This window comes from Jaculus jaculus, chromosome X (genome assembly GCF_020740685.1).
Source record: "Jaculus jaculus isolate mJacJac1 chromosome X, mJacJac1.mat.Y.cur, whole genome shotgun sequence".
Classification (NCBI taxonomy): Eukaryota; Metazoa; Chordata; class Mammalia; order Rodentia; family Dipodidae; genus Jaculus; species Jaculus jaculus.
The window spans coordinates 11323979-11346442 of record NC_059125.1 but is presented as its reverse complement, the minus strand read 5'-3'; the positions used below and the strand labels follow the sequence as shown (position 1 = coordinate 11346442).

The 22464-nt window shown below is 41.9% G+C and overlaps 1 pseudogene; it reads right to left on the bottom strand.

Moving 5' to 3' along the window:
• Positions 1-2731: 2731 nt before the first annotated feature.
• LOC105944989 lies at positions 2732-8902 on the bottom strand (annotated as a pseudogene).
• Positions 8903-22464: the final 13562 nt, after the last annotated feature.

Genomic DNA, 22464 nt, shown 5'->3' with positions numbered 1-22464 from the left:
GTTAAGCACTCTACCAAATGAGCCACATCCCCAGTCCTAGACCTGGATTTAAAGCCACATTCTTCTATTATCAGTAACAAAGCTAATCTTACCATCTACTTTAATTGGGCTGTTGCCTTTATTTTTCAATTAGTCTTAAACTTCAACAGAAAAAGAAGGCTTGTGTTTATTAGGCTTTTAAACTCCATGGGTAATTATTTCTGTGAACTGACTTCCTTAAGCTTTTAACATACCCTAAGAAATTTCTGTGTAAAAGCATGAATACTCAGTTTATACAATGACATTTTATGGCAATATTTGCTCAGTACATTTTGTTTCTTTATATGAAACAGGACCATATACAGAGTATTATAATATTGTACCATTAATCTGTTTTTCCAACGAGGATCCAAAACGACTTCATCTGGACAGATGATATACTGGAAAATATATGTGATGGGATTAATGGTATTAATAACTTGAGCAACAATGGCCTTTTGTGACCAAGAAATACACACTATAGTTTAAGACAGATATAACTTATGTGCACGTCTACATGTCTAGAAAAAGAAACTTGCCCAGGGAATGTCACGTACTTGAAGGAAAGAAGAATGGGAGTCACAAAGGAGAAGACAGCAATCCCCTGTATGGTTGCTTTTTGAGAAACTTGATTCTTACACCAGTTTGAATTTTACTCTGTGTATAATGAGGCTCATGTGTGATGAGACTTCCTGCTACTTGTGTTATTTCTCTTTGGCATTGACTTCTAATTCTATTGTATGTTTTAAAAAGACCCTTGAAATATCTTATAAAATGGCCTGAAGTAAAAATAGAAAGGAATCTGACTACTTACAGGGAAATGGAAAAGTTGGCCAGAGCAAATTATTATAAATGTGACATTGGTGGGCACGAGCTAGGAGTTGGGAGTCAATGATTGGAATAATCTGGCATAGCTTCAGTGTGTGTGTGTGTGTGTGTGTGTTGTTTTAAGACAGGATTTCTCCATGCAGCAGCTCAGGCTGGCCTTGATTTCATGATTCACCCACCCTAGCCTCCAGAGGACTGAGATTATATGCATGTACCACCACACACCATTCACTTCCCTCCATCTTGAATAGCTCAGATCTTGACTGCAGTGGCCTCACATATTAGAAATGATTAGCTGGAGGTATACGTAACAAACTCCAAATCATAGCAGCTCAGCAGGAAAAAAAAATGATGCTTATTTCTCTCATAAAATTCAAGACAGGGTAGCGCCGTTCAGTCCTGATATGGCTATCGTGTTACATGGAATCCCAAGGACCAGCATTCTTTTCATGTCATTGTGCCACCTCCTTAAGGTGTGATCTTTCATCTATGGTTGAAGATGACAGTCAGGAACCCAACCATTAGTTAAGAATTCAGAGAAGCACAAGGAAGGAATGAAGAACAAAACTATTACAGGCTTGTTGTGCCAACTGTCTGTTAAGGGATGTGTCTGGCAGTGGTCAGGAAAATCTTTTGCTCGCATCTCATTGGCCAAAAGGCAATCAATGGCCATAACTAGCATCAAGGAAGAATGGGAAATGTAGTCTATCTCTGTAGTCAGCTGAGAAATCAGGCTTTCCACTCCAATGGAATGTACTGGGGACAATTGCAATGGTACGGAAATTAATCACTCACTGCATTGGTCCAGAATGATAATTCTTAGGATTGGTGACAACCCACAACAAAATATTTATTGGGTTGAAATGTAAACACATTTGTGAAAATGTGTTGACTTATTTCCCCTTTGAGTTTTTATTTTGAAAAAAATCATATTAAAATCTTATAGCTACATGTGGAAAGTACAGACATGATCATGATTGGGGAGAGAGAGAGAATGCAATCAGAAAACTTCAATGCCTGTCAGCTAATGCTGCAGATCACATTCTGAAAACATAACATGCTGCAGAGCTGAAAGGAATGGGTAATTAGTGTTCTTCTTTTTGCTCACTCTCCAAGAGAATTTAGACCAACCATCATTGTCCATCTCTAGAGCAGCCATGTCATCACAGACCTGGGAAAACTCTTCTTCCTCCAGCCTCTCACCCAGATACAAGTATGCAAAGGTGCATGTGGCACCAGCCACATCCTCACAGGTTCCTATCCTTCATGCTCACCTCCACACACCACTGAACAAAGGCACACTTGGAAAACAGCAGGTCAAACTTGTGGTTCAGGCAAGACCTAGTCTCAGCATTGACAGTGATATTGTTTAGCAGACACACAGCTTGCTGTGTCTAGGCCAGGTCTCCATCAGATACCATGGTGGGAGGCCATTAATAAATTACAACCTTAAGCCAGTGGGGCACAAGTGTACAAATTGGATGCTGCAATTAGATATTTAGTTATTTATTTATTGTTTTTAGAGAGAGAGAGAAAGGCAGAGACAGAGGGAGAGAGAATTGGCAACCTCAACCACTGCAATCGATCTCCAGATGCTTGTGCCACCTAGTGGGCATGTGAGACCTTGTGCTTGCCTCACCTTTGTGCATCTGGTTTACATGGGATCTGGAGTTGAACATACGTCCTTAGACTTCACAGGCAAGTACCTTAACTGCTAAGTTATCTCTCTAGAGTGCAATTATATTTTATAGGGGGCAGTGACAGCATTGACATTTTGGAAACCACATCACCAAGGTAAACCAGCAGCAGGCCATGCATTTGCCATGGCAAGGGTCACATTTAATCATGTGATTGGCTGGCTTAAAACAGGTATTGGTGATCTCTGCTACAGAAAGGTGCTCATGGTAGGCTTTCTCAGTAGAGATACCAGGGCATATTTGGCCAGAGGGAAGTGTGTGTGAGGGTGGGATGCCTGGTTGGTCTGGAATTCTGTCAAATTGACATTCAGAGCTCCATCAAATCTGAGGGAACCAATGATGGAAGATGCAATCTGTATAATAAGATAGGTCCGGCCAGTGCAGGTTGGGCATTCAATATTGAGCTTTGTATGACAGATGGCCCCACAGTCTACAGTGAGGGTACATGTTGCTCCAGGGTGCTGTGGATGGTGAAAATGGAGTTATAGGGCTCAACCACAGCAGTGCAAACCTGAGGAACTGCATAAATGAAGATCTCTGGCTTGTACTTCTTTCCATAATCAACAGAGAGACTACCACCTAGAGGGAGGTGAACCCAGAGTCAGTTTCTCCACCAAAGCTTCGGAAAACCAAGAAGAAGCCCTGAAGACCTGAGCACTGATCAGCCAGCTTGCAAATTTGGTCTGAGATGGGTTTGATGATCTCCTTGCCAATGGTGTAGTATCCATGGGCATAGTGATGAGTTGCTCTGGGTAGAAGAACTGACTGTAGGCACAAGTGTGAATTTCATCAATGACTATGGGCTCCTTGTCTACAAACACTACTCTGGGCACATGCCAACAGGGCTGTTATCACTACAGAAGGTGCTGAAGGAGTCATGTTCTTGTCAATTAGCACCTGGCCATCTGGCTAGACGTCAAGTTTTAGGCAGTAGACCTCCCAGCAGCACTGTCAAACAGACAACAGTCTGACCATCATGAATGAAGATGCACTCTCCATAGAAAGCTAGTTCAGGTTAAGAGGCCACATGCCCAGAAGAAACAGGCATTTCTACTGCCCAGGGCTGACAAAAGTCCAGTTATCTTCAAGTAACGGGCTTGACTTTTAAACATTTTTCTTTAAAGAACTATACTTCATTCTGCCTTTATGTTACTATTTTATTCCATGGTCTTTTTCATGCCATTATGTTGTTACTTTTCTTGAGCCATAATAGGAATATATCATGATTGCTAGACTACTTCCTATCCTTTTTTTTAATTTATTTCTTTTCTAGAAATTCCACTGTACCTACTCCAGGAAGATATGCCTTCAGGTACTGACAGCTCCCCTTTCCTGTGATAATGTGAATGCCCTGTTTACTTGTGTAGTGAGTTCAAATCTCCAACTTTGAGCCTAGATGTGTGGGAATGGCAGTCTGTTTTTCTTCACTGATGTCAATTTCTATTTCAATCCTCCATACAGAAGAACTGAAGAAACTCAAATTTATTTAAATCAAAACTCTTCACATTTTGCTGGCATTGTTTCTAAGTTGAGAGTTACAGGGTTGGGGAAATATGGGCTCTGCTCACTTCTACATTAGCTAGGATGCTCCTTTACCTGTTTAGCCCTCAGTTGTCCATTTCCAGAGCTTCTCATAGGTGTTTCTTCATCCCTATAGTCAAGGGCCTGTTCAACCAGGGTTCATCTCAGCAAACAGTTTTTCTTTGAGACATAGGAATGGCTTGATGTTTCCTCCTTGTGTTGGGCCATGGGAAATCCTATGTACCTTCCTAAGACCACTGTTCATTTTTGTCAAAACCAAATACATGGAGACCCAAAGAAGACCCTGTTGTAAGACCCTATTGTATTCTTGTGTGGGTGCCTACAGATCTTATTTCTGAGTCTATAGGCCACAGCTTACAAGGCTTTGGGCTGTAGACCAAGGGGCTTACAAGTATGGAATGAGTCTTCTTATTTGACAAGAATGTAGGAAGTGGATAGGCCAATACAGGTGATCAGCTCTGTCAAGCTTTCTTGGCACTTTCTCATCCAGTGCAAGAAAGACTGGTCCTTCACTTTTTTTCAGGGAGGATATTCTTTTCAGGCATCTAAGTCTTAAGAAGTCATTGAGCAGAGCTAGATCAATAGATGACCATGGCCAATTTAGAACAATCGTGATTAATTCCCTGGGGCTTGGAACACTGTCATCCGATATCTGAACTGCTCTTTAAGATAGGTTACGGTATTATCCACATTTTGAAGATAAGGAAACTGATTTACAAAGAGGTGAGGTCATCTTATTTTGTCACTCCCGGATAAGAAGAATGATGCTCAAACTGTCTACATTTTAAGTCTATCCTATTACCCTCTAGAGATGTCCGAATAAAAATAGCTCTAAAATGAAATTGATGACTACACGCAGGTAGGTGATGTGGTACAGGGTTAAGTGCACAAATTTGAGTCAAGGAGTATGTATAACATTTCAGCCTTACTGGTTGTATGATCTCAGACATGATACCTAACTCCTCTGAATCTTCCTTTTGTTAAGTCCCATGTGTTACAGGCTTGGTCCCTAGCCTGTGGTACTACATGGAGATGAACGAACTTTTATCGAAGGTGGGGCCTAGTGGGAAGAAGTTATGCTATTGGGGGTGTGCACTTTAAGGGCATATTGGGACCTGCTACACACGCACACAGTCTCCTTTCTGTTGACTATCTCAGTTATTTGTTTACAGTAATGGAGAGCTGGCTGACATAAACTAGGTTATAGAAGCCCTAGAATTAATACTAGATTTTATTCTCTGAGCAAGGTAAGGTCAGGTTGTAGGTGGGTGTGCTAGCTCACACCTTTAATTCCAGTCCTCTGGAGGCTGATTTAGAATAATCACTAGCCAGCCTAAGCTACAAAGTAAATCAGAGGGCAGCCTTGCCTAGTGTGGAATCCTGCTTCAAGAAAAAAAAAAAAAAAAAAAAAACAGGGTGTAGTGGCTCACATCTTTAATCCCAGCACTTGGGAGGCAGAGGTAGGAGGATTTCCATGAGTTTAAGGCCACCCTAAGACTACAGAATGAATTCCAGGTCAGCCTGGGTTAGAGTGAAACCTAACCTCAAAAAAAAAAAAAAAGAGCAGCTCTGTAATACATCATTGGGAGGCTGTAGTCAGCAAAAGAGGAAAAGATTTTATACAGAGAGGGATGTGGTGTAAAAATTCCTTCTTTAAAATAAGCCATCTTTGTATTTATTAGCTTTATTTATTCAGTTATTTACACAGAGGGGGAGAATGGGCCCTCCAGGGCTCCAGCTGCTGCAAACGAACTCTAGATGCATGCACCACCTTGTGCATCTGGCTAACATGGGCCCTGGGGTATCAAGCCTTGAACCAGGGTCCTTAGGCTTCACAGGCAAGCGCTTAACAGCTAAGCCGTCTCTCCAGCTCATCCTTTGGCTTTTTAAGCAAACTCCTTAATTGCTAAGCCATCTCTCTAGCTTCATATTTCTTAGTTTTTTTTTAAAATTTTTTTTTTAATTTATTTGAGAGCGACAGACACAGAGAGAAAGACAGATAGAGGGAGAGAGAGAGAGAATGGGCGCGCCAGGGCTTCCAGCCTCTGCAAACGAACTCCAGACGCGTGCGCCCCCTTGTGCATCTGGCTAACGTGGGACCTGGGGAACCGAGCCTCGAACCGGGGTCCTTAGGCTTCACAGGCAAGCGCTTAATCGCTAAGCCATCTCTCCAGCCCTATTTCTTAATTTTTGTTGGAGGGATTTTTTTTTTTTTGAGACCAAGTCTCATACATGAGATCACAATTGATTCTAGATTATTTCCATCACTCCAAAAGAAACCCATGAACTTAGTGTAGTGATTCACATCTATAATTCTAGCACCTGAGAGGCCCAGGCAGGAAGATCATCATGATTTAGAGGCCCACCTGGAGTAGACCTTGTCAGAAACAAAGAACAAAATAAAAAGAACTACCATACTTGTTAGCATTAATTCCCTCTTCTCCAATTCCCCCAGCTTTTGCAACCACTAATCTTATTGTCTCTATGGTTTTGCCTATTCTAGACATTTCATACACTCAATAGAATAATAGAATATTCAGATACTGTATGTGGCCCTAATTTCATCATTTTTATGAGCAGTATCACATCAGTTAAACAGACCAGAGAGACTCATATTCGTCATTAAATGAGCATAATCACATAACCAGGCTATTATCCAGTCACACAGAAACAAACAGATGGTATCTGACCATTAATTCCCTTAGTGAAATAACTGAGCTATTTGAAAATTAATGCTTATGTGGTGAAACCACATTTTCACTTGTAGTATCATTAGACACTTATTTGTTTTATTTTTATTGTTGTTCTTGGTGTTTCTTTTATGCTTTGGCTCCTGTCAACTCCCAAATTTAACCCCTTCCCTGCTGTTGGGGCTCATTAAGAAGGGAAGGGAGATATGTGCAGAACCTAGAACAACATGGAAGCTACTCCTGGCTTTTCACATTCAGAAGCCTCTGGACTGATTGGTGCAGCACAATCAGGTGGAACTGATGAAGTCCAATGTGAATTGGCATAGGTCTGTGCCCTGTGGGAGGGGGATATGTCCTGATCTTACTTGAATGAAGATGCCACAGGAGGGGTAGCCTTACCCTTATGTCACATCCAGGAGTGTTCTTGTTTAGGCAGCAAAGATAGCAAAATACTTGAATTCAAACCAGGAATTTCATACAAACCCCATACCCAGATCTCAGACAGACACAGAGAACTAGATCATGTCCCTTTAAAGATAGCTGCTTTCTTCTTCCTCTTCCTCCCCTTCTTCCTGTGTGTGTGCATGCTTGTTCACATCTCTGTGTGCAATGCACATGTGTATGTGTGTACATGAAGGCCAGAGGACAACCTTGGGTGCCATTCTTAGGAACATTGTGCACCTGCTTTTTTATAAACATTATTTATTTACTTGAGAGAGAGAGAAAGAAAAACAAAGAGAGAGAGAGAGAAGAAGAAGGAGGAGGAGGAGAAGAAGAAGGAGAAACAGCAGCAGCAGCAGCAGCAGCAACAGCAGAGAGAAAAAAATAATGGGCGCACCAGGGCTTCCAGCCACTGCAAACTCCAGACACATGTGCCCCCTTGTGCAACTGGCTTACGTGGGTCCTGGGGAATTGAACCAGGTCCTTAGGCTTCACAGAAAAACACCTTAAGCAGTAAGCCATTTCCTCAGTCCATGACCACCTGCTTTTTGAGAAAGAGACTTTCCTTGGCCTGGAGTTCACCAATTAGGCTAGACTAGCTGGCAAGTGAGATCAGGGATCTTCCTGCCTCTGCCTCTGCAGTTCTGGGACTACAAGTACTCAGGACCATACCTGAGATATATACATACATACATACACACACACACACACACACACACACACACACACACACACACACACACACATATTTGTTGTTGTTGTTGTTGTTTTTTCAAGGTATGGTCTCACTCTTGTCCAGACTGACCTGGAATTGACTATGTAGCCTCAGAGTGGCCTCAAACTCATGGTGATCCTCCTACCTCTGCCTCCTGAGTGCTGGGATTAAAGGTATGCACCACCATGCCCAGCCACACCTGTTATTTTTATATGGGTTCTGGGTTCAGGTCCTCACATTTGCAAAGTAAGCATGTTCTCAACTGAGCTAATTCCCCAGCATGCTGTTTGCTTCTTTTTTGTTGTTTGTTTTGGGGAAGCAGGGTCTCACTTTAGCCCAAGCTGGTCTTGAACTCAGGGCAATCATCCTACCTCAGCCCCCTGAGTGCTGGATTAAAGGCATGTGACACCACACCTGGCTTGCTGCTTGCTCCTCTATGCACTGTTTTCCAATGCTATCTGGCAACCAGTGCTGCCCAGCAGATCTTGTGGGTGATGATGAATGGGCTACCCATGAAACTACTGAATGTATGAAATGTGGCTAATGTGACTGTGTCAGTCAAGGTCTTCTACAGGAACAGAACTGATAGAATGAATATGTGCTATAAGGGACATTTATTAGATTATCTTATAGGACACAGGCTGGCAGTTGAACCTTTGTTGTCCATAGGCTAGAGAGTTGGAGAGCCTGGGAGCTGCTCAGTACACAAGGTTGCACGCCTCATCAGTCAGTTCCAATCTGGCATGGAAGGCTTCATGCATTCCTGGAGAGCCACTGGCCTTCAGTTCATGCTGGAAGGCTCATGAAGCTGGGTTCCAATATCTATGAAGGACAATAGCAACAGGGGAGGTGTACATGCTGAGTAGCATGGCCAGCCAGGCATAAAGCCCTGTGTTCTCCCACAGCTTCTTTACATATAGTCCACCTCCAGAAGTGTTGCCCACTCTAGAGGAAGGATTTACTGTCTCCATCGATCCTTCCTGGAAATGCCCTCACAGACCTGCCCTAGAGGCCTGTCTCTTACTGGAGTCCTAAACTAATTGAGTTGACAAGAGAGTTTAATGGTCACAGTGACCCAGAAACTATGTTCAATGTCATCCATGGCTACCATATTGGTCAGTGAGGAGAGTGAACATTTCCATCATTAAAATTCTGTTGGACCGCAATGTTCTTCTGGAAACTGGCCCAGAGATATAACTTGGAATTGATTTGAAAGGGTCCTGGAGTGGGGAAGAAGGCAGTCCAGAAAGGGAATGCTGTGAAGTAGGTCTGCACAGAAACAGCTGGGGCCGATTCTGGCCAGGAAGGAACAGCTGGGGCCGATTCTGGCCAGGAAGTTCTGGGCCCAGTGTAGAACGCATATCTCTGCATCATCCTGTCCAAAGTTCTCCACCAATTCCGTCCAGCCATAGGCTATGATTGCCTCAGGAGTATGTGACTTCTTGGATTCTTCCAACTGTCCAGAACAAGAGCAGAGTGGCCACTGTGGCCCAAGAGGTTCATCGAATGGGACTGGTCTGTGTTGGCAGTGTTGAATATCCTGGTAGCCTCTCCCCTCCTGGTCATACATGACCCCTATAGGCTCAGCCATAACGTTTCATATGTATACTTGGAAACATTTTTGCATATAAATATTTATGTGGGTACATATGCATTTTTGTTCATTTAGACGAATGGCTTTATTCCATAAATGTTCTTTTGCATTTTTACTTTTTGTACTTAATAGCGTGTCTTGGAAATATTCTGTTGGAGTCATTTCTTTAATTTCCTCTTTTTGGCTCACTTTATCGCAAACAAGTTCAGGCTGGAAGAGAAAAAGAGCTGCAGGGGCTTGGCTGAAAGAATCCAAAGAACCTTGTGTTTAGCTTATGGATTTAAAAGACAAGCTGTTTGTTGAGACTGTAGAGTTTGGTTCAAGGCATTTCAGGATGGTGTGATTTTCCTGTTAAAAACAAATGAAAAATTGCCTGGTGATAAACTCAGGCAGTGTGTGGGCTGATTAGACAATGGAGTAGCAATCAATGCATTAACTTCTCTGTGTGACTGCAGGGTTGGAAGGTATTATAGCTTTCCAGCACAGGCATCATGTACTGGATTCGGGCCCCACCCCTGCCTTTGACTCTTGTCCAGTTTATTTTGTGTGGGGTGTACATGTATGTGCTATTTGCATATGGACAAATGTGTATATGTGAGTGAACATGCGCACTGTGTGCATGTAAAATCTAGAGGTTGATGTTTAGTGCTCTCTCAGTCACTCTTCACCTCCTAGTTTTGAAACTGAACCAGGAGCCCACCACTTCAGCTAGACTGCCTACTCAGTAAGTTCCAGGGGCTTGTGTCCACCTCCTAGTGCTAAGATTTCAGGTACATACCATCACTCCAGACATATTTTTTATTGGCAACTTCCATAATTGTAAACAATATCCCATGGTAATTCCCTCCCTCCCCTCACCTTCACCTTTGAAACTCCATTCTCCATCATATTCCCTCCCCCTTTCAATCACTCTCTTTTTTATTTTGATGTCATGATCTTTTCCTCCTATTATGATGGTCTTGTGTAGGTTTTGTGAAGTCATGGATATCCAGACCATTTTGTGTCTGAAGGAGCACGTTGTAAGGAGTCCTGCCCTTCCTTTGACCCTTACATTCTTTCCACCACATCTTCCACAGTGGACCTTGAGCCATGGAAGGTGTGATAGAGATATTTTAGTGCTGAGCAGTCCTCTGTCACTTCTTAGAACCATGGTGCCTTATGTGTAATCCTAAGGTTCCTGACATTTGAAAAGAGAAGGTTATCTAACCAAAAGTGAAAGTAGCATTAATGTATGGGTATGAACATTAAGAGAAGTGCTTACGGAGCAGTTTGGTGAGCATAGTATATACATTTTGCCAGACACCAGCAGATGTTACAACCCTAGGGCTCATGACTACCCCCCATGTAGGTTTTCAGTATCAGGGCTGTATTTCCCCCCATGGAATGAGCCTCTGGGCAAATTAGAGGGTGGTTGGTTTCCCCCATAGCAGACATGTCACTATTGCACCTGTTGGCTCATTTGGCCTGGCTGGCCAAATAGAAGGCTTGCAGTGTCCACTGTTGGGTATCTTCACTGGTGATTTTTCTCTTTCGCCCATTGAACTGCATACAGCATCACTTTTTCCAGCTTTTTGTCAGCTGGTCTACATGGAGGAGGTTTTCAGCTCAATTCCAGCAGGATTTCTCAGTAACCTTGCAGCCCAAGTATGTGGAGTCTTCAGCAATAGGGTCTTACCATCCATTTCTGGTAGGAAACCAAGGGCCTCGGCAATGGCCTATAATGTTTTGGGGGCATCAGGGACCTCCCTGGCCAACAACTCACTGGAGGTATCCCATTCCTGGCACTGAAAAATTTCTAGTAACAATCTATGGCTCCTGTGTGTTCCATTGTCCAAAAAAAGTAGGTTTCCATATGACTTATTTATATCCTCTTAGATTTTGATTAGTCCTCCCTCCATCTTTCCTTTATTCAATCTCCTCCCCTGATCTCACTTAGGCCTTTTCACCCCCATTAATATGTTCTACTTATATACATACAATACCATCCTATTAAGTTCCCATGCCAGACAATTTTGTGTGGGTGCCAAGGTCTCAATCTCAGGTCCTCATGCTTGTATGGCAAGCACTTCAAATACTGAGTCATCTCCCCAGCCAGATGTGCAATTTTTGATGTCTCTTTTATGATTTTTAAAATATTTTTATTTATGTGTGTGTGTGTGTGTGTGCGTGTGTGTGTGTGTGTGTGTGTGTGTGTGTGTGTGAGAGAGAGAGAGAGAGAGAGAGAGAGAGAGAGAGAGAGAATATGAATGGGCACACCAGGGCCTCTAGCAATTGTAAATGAATTCCTGATGCATGTGGTTACTGGGGAATGGAACCTGGGTCCTTACGCTTCTCAGGCAAGTGCCTTAACTGCGAAGCTTTCTGTATAGCCCTTTGATGCCTCTTGAACTTCATTTAGGTGTATGTTCATTTTTCTTTGTCTTTTTCTTTTTCCTTTCCTTTTCTTTTCTCTCTCTCTCTTTTTTTGAGGGATAAGTTCCCATGTATTTTAGACTGGCCTTAGCCTTGAACTTTCTATGTAGGAGGGGAAGGCCTTGAACTTCTAATCCTCCTGACTCCACTTCCCAGTTCTAGGATTATAGACATATGGCACCATGCCCAGTTTATGCTGTGCTGGGGTTTGAACCCAGGGCTTCATTGATGCTATGCAGGTACTCTACCACCTGAGCTATATCCCTATTCCTAGGTGTCTGCCTTCCTTCCTTTTTTTTCTTTCTTTCCTTCCTTCCTTTTTTCTTTCCTTCTTCCTTCCTTTCTTCCATCTGATGAAAGGCTGTGAGGTACTTGGTGTCTTGTGAGTTTGAGTCCAGTAGAAATTATTGTGCTTGGGTTCTTTTCTTCCTTCTTTTAGTAATGGAGGTCTTTAGCTGTGTGTGCTCATTCTCCAGCTGCTTTTAATATGAAAATATGAAAGGATGTAGGATGACTTTAGACTCCTGATCCTTGTGCCTCCACTCCCAAGTGCTTAAGTGCTGTGATTACAAGCATACACCACCATGCCTGGTCCACTGTTTTCTTGACTGTTAGGTGAGGATGCTAATGCCTATTCCATCCCTTCTATGAGTGATGCAGGCAGGCTAGGGTTGGCAGCCCAAACACATTTAAGCCTATGTGAGCAGGTAGTAGTTATGTGACATACTTGTAAATGACAGGGAGTAATGCCAACCACAGCTAAGAGGAAAAGAAATTACACACACTAACTTCAACTCACCCATTTTAGTACTTAAGACAATATGATCCTAACCAGTGTTTCTCTGTGTTATTTGCAGCCCTTCAGCAAGAGTTGTCATCCTACAAATTTGAGTTACATCTTCATTGGCGAACAGATGGTTCTGCTGTTACTTTTTAAATTTTTATTTTATTTAGTTGTGCTTTCAAGGTCATGTGTGGAGATCGGAGGACAGCTTTGAAGTGCCCTCTTATGTGTGTATGTCTGTGTGCCTTCATTCTCTAGCTGTTTTTAATATCAAACATGAAAGATTTATATGAACATAACAAAAAAGTCAACTAATCTGATTGGGATGTAGTTCAGCTGGTAAGTTCTTATGTAGCATGCATGAGGCCATAGGTTCCATTCCCAGCACCACATAAACCAGACATGGTGGTGTACAACTGTAACCCCAGAACTCTGAATATGTAGGCAAGAGACCAGGAGTTTAAGGTCAATTTCCACTAAATAGCCACTTTAAGTGCAGCCTGGGTTATATGAGACCCTATCTAAGAAAAAGAAAATCTATTTCCTTGGAAGCCATCATTGTTAGGTGGTGACGGTGCTACAGGAAAAATTAAAGTTAGTGAGCAATTGATTAAGGGAAACTCTGTTGGTAGTGGACTTGTAATTTTTATTTTTTAAAGCATGTTTAGTTTTATTTTTGGATACATATTTAATGAAGTATAAGTGGTCAGTACATGTGTGCAAGTCAAAGCAATTAGCATTTCTACCTTCTCAAATATTTATCATTTTCATGAGTTAGGAACCTTTAGACTCTTCTAGTTTTTGAGATATACCATACATTTTTATGGACCATAGATACCCTACTTTGTTACAGAACACCAGAACTAATTTCTCCTGACTGTATTTTGGTGCCCATTATCTATCCTCTAAGTGACATTTGAGTATAGAAGAAAGGAAATGATTTGCAGCTCCTTACCTAAAGAGTGTATTAGGAACTTTTTTCATCACTATGACCCACATATCTGACAGGAACAAGTTAAGGGAGGGAGGTTTATTTTGGCTCACAGTTTGAAGGTCACAGTGCATTATAGTAGGGGGATGACATGATGGAACAGCCTGTGGTGGTAGATTGTGTGGCAGAGCTCCTTACATGATGGCCAGACCAGGAAGCTGAGAGCTTAAGGTAGAGCCAGAAAGTATTTGTAAAATTCAAGGTCCACGTCACTGAGCTACTTCCACCAGCTGGACCTCAACTCCCAAAGGTACTGCAACTTCCCAAAATGTGTCTTCAGCTAGGGACCAGATATTCAAACAAATGAGCCAAGTGAGGGAACATCCCATATTTAAACCATAACAGAGTAAGGCATTTCGAGGGAGATGAAAGTGGGGAATGCCAGGCTTGGGAGTTGATTGTATTTCAGGCTATTCTAGATCAGGTGGCATCAGGAGAATCCAGAACTTGTGTGCTAGATAGTTTGGTGATTTCAGTGTCAAACAAGAGAGACCCTCCCTATCTCAAAGAAGGTAGAAGGAGAAGACCAACATCCTGAGGGTGTCTTCTGACCTCCACCTGTGTGTCATGACACATGGGAATTCCTTTCCCCTCTGACAAACATACACACACTTACACATAAAAAAAAAATGAAGACTCATTCAGACAGAAAGTGTGTCTCAGTCTGTGTCCCATGGTAAAATATTCTAATACTTTTCTGTGGAGCAACTGTTGTCTGGTAAAAAATAAAAATTAAAAAGTACTAAATCCCATATGACTTCTGAATATCTCTTTTCAAGTTTTTCTCCCTTCCCTAAACTACAGTTTCTAAGTCCAATAGGTTTTTAAAAATGTTTTTATTGGGGCTGGAAAGATGGCATAGCAGTTAAGGCACTTGCCTATGAAGCTTAAGGATCCAAGTTTGATTCATCAGTACCCATGTAAGCCAGATGCACAAGGTGGTGCATGCATCTGGATTCATTTGCAGTGGTTGATGGCCCTGGCATGCTCATTCTCAGTCTTTCTCTCTTAAATAAATAAATATTTAAAATGTTTTGTTTATTCTTATTTAGTTAGTTATTTAGAGGGAGGGAGGGAGGAAGAGAGAGAGAGAGAGAGAAAGAAAATGGATAATGGACATGCCAGGGCCTCTTGTCACTGCAAAGGAACTCCAGACACATGTACCACCTTGTGCATCTGGCTTACATGGATACTGAGGAATCAAACCTGGGAAGGCAGGCTTTTCCAGCAAGCACCTTTAATCGCTGAACCATCTTCCCAGCCTAGTCCAATAGTTTTAATGTCCTTTTCTCTATTTCTTTCCTAAAGAGTAGAAATTCATATAAATAAAAGTAACCATCTGAAAGTGAACTCATAATTCACAGTGCTCTGTAAACTACACCTCTGCCAAGTTTCCCATTTTCATTGCCCCCAAAGGAAATTTTGGACCCATTATCAGCCATTCAACCATTTCTACCCAACCCCCAGGTCCTGATCAGCATTCATTAATTTTTGGTCTCAATGGATTGCTTATTCTGGACTTTTCACATCATTGGAATCATGTTATTGATTGTATCTTTCACTGATATAACATTTTGGAAGTTTCTCAGTTTATGTTGTAGATATGTTTCCTTTACATATATTCCTCCAATACTGAGTCTTCTTAAGGTTCCACCCCTGGCTGTCATTCTTTGTGGCCTCTCTAACTGGTTTATTTTACGCCCATGGAATCTATCACCAAAAATCAACCCAGAATTGATTTGTTTCTGTCTGTTGATTCTGAGCTGTCCATCAAATGTCCATTGACCCACTCTCCAACTTCAGGCACCGGAGATAGTTTTCGAAGTCTTCCAAGCCAGAAAGCTATGACTCATCCAAGTTGTTCCCTTCATCTCAAGATAGAATATATGGAATGGAGACAAGAAACTTAGAGAGACTCAAAGACTGGCTCAATCTTCGCTTCTAATGCAGCCTTGCATGGTGGCTCAAAGCAACTTACTCTATGGTCATTTCTATAAATGAAAACCGAGGATTTGAGCTCTAAGTGTGTATAGGATCCTATCAGACAGTGTATATGAAGTGTCCAGCAATAGCAACATCAATCAATCACACATTTCCCATCACACTTCCCTGTTGCCACTGTGACAAATTACCACAAACTCAGCAGCATAAGTCTCCATTAAATCTTGTAGGACTAATAGCACAGCATAGGCATGGCTGCGTTTCTTCTGGCAGCTCTAGGGCAGAATCAATTTTGCTGACTTCCAGTTTCTAGAGGCTGCCAGCATTCATTGGCACACAGCTCTATCTTGCTTTTGCTATCTCTCCCACCTCTTCTTTTCACTCCAACCCACCTGCCTCCCCCTTTTACAGAGATCTTTGTGATGAAACTATGTCCACTTGGAAAATACAGGATCATGTCTTACCCCCCCCTTTTTTTAAATCATGTAACATCTGCAAAGTTCCCTTTTGCCATGTAAAGGAATGGGACAGGATCCTAGGACTAAGAAGTCTACCACACCATCTCTGAGATCCATGCAAAAACCTGCCTTTGCTTGTTAATTTGTTTAACTTCCCAGTCTGATCCACAATCAAACCTAGCTGATTGTGAGGAAGAGCAGTTTGAAGATCAGAATAGCTAGGAAATATGCAGCAAGGTCTAGGGATCCCCTTCCTGTCTCCACACCCCCAACACTGGGATTATAGGAGCACACCACCACTCTGACCTTTTACGTGGGTGCTGGGGATCTGGATTCAGGTCTTTATGTTTACATGTCAAGCACTTTATCCACTAAGCCATCTCCTCAGGCCAAGTCAACTCTTTCTAAGGATTTAAAGGCTTGCCACAGGGATGTACTTTCATGTCTACAAGATGATCCTCATTCAAGAAGATATACAGAATGTCTAAAATTAGTTTGATAATGAATTGGCTGGCCATTGATTTGTCCTTCAACCCTAAGAAACAAGAGTCAAGGGCCAAAGGTATATCCAGAGTTGCTAAGAGATCTGGGGGAGAAGTTAAAAGAATATCAATCTGATGCCATAGCAGTTAAAGTGCCAGCATATAGAAGGGAACAAAGAAGGGATACAGTAGACTGTTTGTCAAAGAAGAAGCAATCATTCCTCCTATTTTCTACTTGCATGCTCTCTTGCAGTGTGACCTGCAGTTCTTCACTTCAGGATGTAGAGTCTTCCTGTCAGTAGTGGTTCATATCTATAATTCATTTCTATAAATCAGTAGGTAGGAAGATTGAAGCAAGCTCAAGGATGGCTTGAGCTACACAGTGAGTTTCAGGTCAGTTGGGGATACAGAATAAGACTCTGCCTCAAAAACCAAACAAACAGGGATGGAGAGATGGCTTAGCAATTAAGTGCTTGCCTGTGAAGCCTAAGGACCCCGGCTCGAGGCTCAATTCCCCAGGACCCACATTAGCCTGAAGTACAAGAGGGTGCACACGTCTGGAGTTCGTTTGTAGTGGCTGGAGGCCCTGGAATGCCCGTTCTCTCTCTCTCTCTCTCTGCCTCTTTCTCTGTCTGTCACTCTCAAATAATAATAAAATAAAAATAAACAAACAAGCAAACAAACAAAAAACAAAAAAAGGAAAAAGACAACAGTAATAACAATAAATTCCAAATATTGGCTAGGGAGATTGCTCAGTGGTTAAAGCCACTTGCTTGCAAAGCCTTCTGGCCCAGGTTCCATTCCCTAGCAGTAGTGTTTGAACTTCATTTGCAGAAGCAAGAAGCCCTAATGGACCCATTCTTTCTCGCTCTCTCAACCTCTCTCTCATAAATAAATAAATAAATTTTAAAACGTGAACAGTACCTTTTCACCTTTGAATCTGGGCTTGGCCACAGGATCTAACTTAGTTAACAGGACATTAGCAAACGGGGCTATATCACAGGCTTATAAAGTGTTTGTACCCTGTACTTGTCTTCTTTTTATGCTCCTGAGGCCCTTGTGGTTACCACTACAAAACTAGGCTAGTCTGCTGGAGACACTTAGCCCAGGTGTTCCTCAGCAAATAACCCAAAGTCAGTCGGCTACAAATCCCAGACATGAACTGGAGTCCACCCAAGACCAGGCTGGCTCATTGCAGTTACGAAAAGAGTGAACCCCTTCTGAGCCCAGCAGAAGTGCTCCCCAGCTGAGCCCAACCCAGGTGACTAGTCCACAGAATCACAGGCTTATCTTAAGTCACTAAGTTTTGGGATGGGTTGTTATGTAGCAAAAACTCACCCAATGAGCAACTTGTCTGATCAAAAGAAACATAAAAGTCATGTGTTTCAAAGATTCTGGAGGCAAGAATAAATGAGGGGTTGTGATGTAGTTTTGAAATCAAGAGGAAATTGAGCCACAATGAAGGAGAATCAATACTTAAGCTAATATGACCTGACAAGTTACTTAGTCTTATTTTGAACCAATCTTCTCCTCAGGAAATTGGGGGGGCACCATGCTTCATAAGGTTGTGAAAAACAAGGAAGGTAATGTGTTTAAACTATCTAGCACTGTAACAAGCACACAATAGGTAGCTCATAAACGTTGGGCCCTTATTTCACTTTTTCTTTAGGCTTATCCTCTGGGGTCCTAAACATTTGATTTTGGAGCACTTAGAAGAAGAAAAGACTTTGTAAAATATTTTTTTAAAAAAATGAAAACATGGCCAAGGCTATAGCTGAAGTGGTAGGATGCTTGTCTAGGATGCACAAAGCCCTGTCCTTGATCACCAGTAGCACATAAATGGGCATATTGATATATGCCTGTGATCTCAGCATCTAGGAGTCAAAAGCAGGAGGATCTGGAGTTCAAAGCTAGTCTCAGCAAGTTTGAGGCCATCTTGGGCCACAATAAAACTCTGCATCAAAAAAGGAGGTTCTATATCCATAGTCATCAGGGAAATGCAGATTAAAAGTACGTTGAAATTCCATTTCACTCCTATCAGATTGGCTACCATCATGAAAACAAATGACCATAAATGCTGGCAAGGATGTGGAAAAAGAGGAACCCTTCTACACTGTTGGTGGGAATGCAATCTGGTCCAGCCATTGTGGAAATCAGTGTGGAGGTTCCTAAGATAGCTAAAAATCGATCTACCATATGACCCAGCTATAGCACTCCTGGGCGTATATCCTGAGGACTCATCTCATTACCTTAGAGATACTTGCTCAACAATTTTTATTGCCACTCAATTCACAATAGCTGGGAAATGGAACCAGCCTAGATGTCCCTGAACTGATGAGTGGATAATGAAGATATGGCACATTTATAAATGGAGTTCTACTCAGTGGTAAGGAAAAATGAAGTTATGAAATTTGCAGGAAAATGGATGGATCTGGAAAGGATTATACTGAGGTAACCCAGGCCCAGAAAGCCAAGTGTCACTTGTTCTCTCTCATATGTGGATCCTAGCTACAGATGATTGGGTTTCTGTGTGAGAAGGAAAAAAATTCAGTAGCAGAGGCCAGTAAGCTAAAAAAGAGATACAAAGGGAAGAGGAAGGAAGGGAGGTGGTACTTAATAGGATGGTATTGTATATATGTAAGTAGAAGAATAGATTAATGGGGGTGAAAAGGCCCAAAGTGAGGTCAAGGGAAGAGATCGAGTAAAGGAAAGGTGGAGGGAGGGCTAATCAAAATCTAAGAGGATATAAATAAATCATATGGAATCCTACTTTTTTGGACAGTGGAACACTCAGGAGCCGTAGATCGTGGCCAGAAAATTTTCAGTGCTAGGGATGGGATACTTTCCAGTGAGTTGTTGGCCAGAGAGGTCCCTGATACCCCCAAAACATTATAGGCCATTGCCGAAGCCCTTGGTTTCTCACCAGGAATAGATGGTAAGACCCTATTGCTGAAGACTCCACATACTTGGGCAGCAAGGCCACTGAGAAATCCTGCTGGAACTGAGCTGATAACCTCCTCCATGTAGACCAGGTTACAGAAAGCTGGAAGAAGCCATTCTTCATGCAGTTCAATGGGAGAAAGAGAAATCACCAGTGAAGATACTCAACAGTGGACACTGCAAGCCTTATATTTGGCCAACCAGGCCAAATGAGCCAATGGGTGCAATAGTGGCATGTCTATCATGGTGGAAACCATCTGCCCTCTAATTGGACTGGAGGTTTTCTCCAAGAGAAGGGATACATCCCTGATACTGAAAACTTAAAGCAGGGGTAGTCATGAGCCCTAGGGGTGTAACATCTGCTGCTGTCTGGCTAAATGTATATACTATGTGTATCAACCTGCCCAGTAAGCACTTCTCTTCATATTCATACCCTTATATTAATGCTACTCTCACTTTTGATAGATAATCTTCTCTTTTCAGATGGCAGTGACCTTGGGATGACTCAGAAGGTATCATAGTGCTGGAAAGAAGTGACTGGAGTGCTCAGTACTACGATATCTCTATCACACTTTCCAAGGCTCAGGGTCTAATGCAGAAGAGGTGGCAGAAAGAATGTTAAGAGCCAAAGAAAGGGTAGGGCTCCTTACAATGTGTCCCCTCCAGACACAAAATTGCCTGGATATCCATGACTTCACAGTGCCTGACACTACCTACACAAGACCATCATAATAGGAGGAAAAAGAACATGACCTCAAAATAAAAGAGAGACTGATTGAGATGGGGAGGAGATATGATGGAGAATGGAATTTCAAAGGGGAAAGTGGGCGGTGAGAGGGTATTACCATGTGATATTTTTAATAATCATAGAAGTTGTTAATAAAAATTTGAAAAAAAGGAGGAGGCTGGAGAGTTTGCTCAGTGAGTAAAGCACTTGCTGTGCAAGCATGAGAGCTGGAGTGCAGATCCTCAGCAGCTACATAAATAATGGGCGGGTGTAATACTAGTGCTGGGGAAGTGGAGATTGCATCCTCAGGGCAAGCTGGCTAGATCAACTAGACAAATTGCTGTGGTCTGGGTTCAAGTGAGACTTTACTTCATAGAAAATTAAGTTGAGGAGAGTAAGTGAGAAAAACACCCAATGTCAACCTTTGGCCTTCATGTATGGTCACACACATGTGCACCCATACACATGTGAACATGCATATCACACACACATATAAATGGAATCAGGAAACAGACAAACAACAACAACAACAAAAACCTCATTCACAATAGGTTAAACAAAACAAAACCTAGAAATAAAATTAACCAATATCCAGCAAAACCACACACACACACCCACCACAAAACCCCCAAAAGATAAAAGAAAACAGAAAAAGAAATGTGAATAAGGTCTGATAATTTATGGGCTGGTGAACACATTTAGGTGCTAGGAGTGTGACAAACTTGAAAGGGCAAAGACTTTCCATATTCCTTCCCTACTCCTTGCCCTATATAACCTTTACTTGGTTACTCATTTCCTTTATAATAAAAGGGTGGACTGTCCACACTCCACCTCAGTAGAGCTCTGCCTGTCTACTTCCAGGTCATACATTTGTCTACCTAAGGGTATAAAATGGTATTCTTACTATTTTTAGTGGTGTTTTGTTTTGAGACAAGGTCTTATATAGACCAGGGGGCTTCAAAGTTGCTTTGTAGCTGACTTTGAACTTCTGATTCTCCTGTCTCCACCTCCCACATGTTAGGATTAGAGACATGTGCCTGATTTATGTGCAGTGCTATAAATTGAACTCAGGGAATTGTGCATAGTAGGTAATTACTCCACCAGCTGCAGTACATCCCCTCAATCCATGCTACTTATTTTAATTAGTAGTTCTCTGATTATTAGTGGGGCTGAATAGCTTTTGTATGATAGACTTATAAATGGTTTGCTTGCATTTTACTTTGTGATATGATAAGAAACACACATTTTGGAGCTCCAGTGGTACAGTTGGTTAGTATATGTTATTTATATGGAAATATATATGGAGAGAGAAAGAGAGAGAGATAGAGAGAGAGAGAGTCTTTACTCTTTATTAATGACAAGGAATTTTTAAAACTTGTAGAGAGGGACCCTTGGAGAATATTTTGTTCTAATCTTTGGTCCTAAATCCCTTGGGATTTCCTGGATGATAGGAGCATGTTTCGTTCTATTGAAGTAACTCTTGGTGGGCTCATGCATGGCCTCAGAATGATGGCTCATTGCTATCAGAAACAAGCAATTGATTAAAGCTGTCAGCATCACAATGGAGTCTACTGTGTCAACCTCTATCCTGCAACTGTTTCTTAAATATTGTTCAGACTTAACTTAGATCATTAGCCATTGTGGCAAAAGATATTGCTTCAAAATACCTGACATAATTCTCCTTTTGCCTTTATAAATTCTCCCCTTGCCTCAACCTCTTTGCATATTACAGTAGTTTTAATGTAAATTTATGTTCCCCATAGCCTCAGATATTTTTTTGATCAAGATTAAGCTTCCTACTTAGTCTTCAGCAGGCAGAGTCCTGGTGGAGAAGTTGTGTCACTGGGGGCAGATTTTGAGTCCAGCAGTACTAGGTATGTCTTGAGTCAGCTCATGCTTGCTGGTTTTGGTTCTGTCTCTGCTATGGATATATGCTAATGTGAGTCAGCTTCTTCCACCACGTTGAAGCTTCGCCTGGAATCTGTAAGCCAGGTGTAAACACTTTTGCACCATAAGCTACTTCTGGTCAGGTATTTGTCCCAGCAATGAGAAGGTAACTACATGGATATAGTGTACTATGGTACAGGTATGCCCACTGCACTATTGTAGTCAAATAAATACCATTATTCTTTGGAGAATTCTCTCTCTTAGTATTCTTTAACATGACAGATCTTTTAGTCCCAACTTTCTAATGTCCTTGAAAG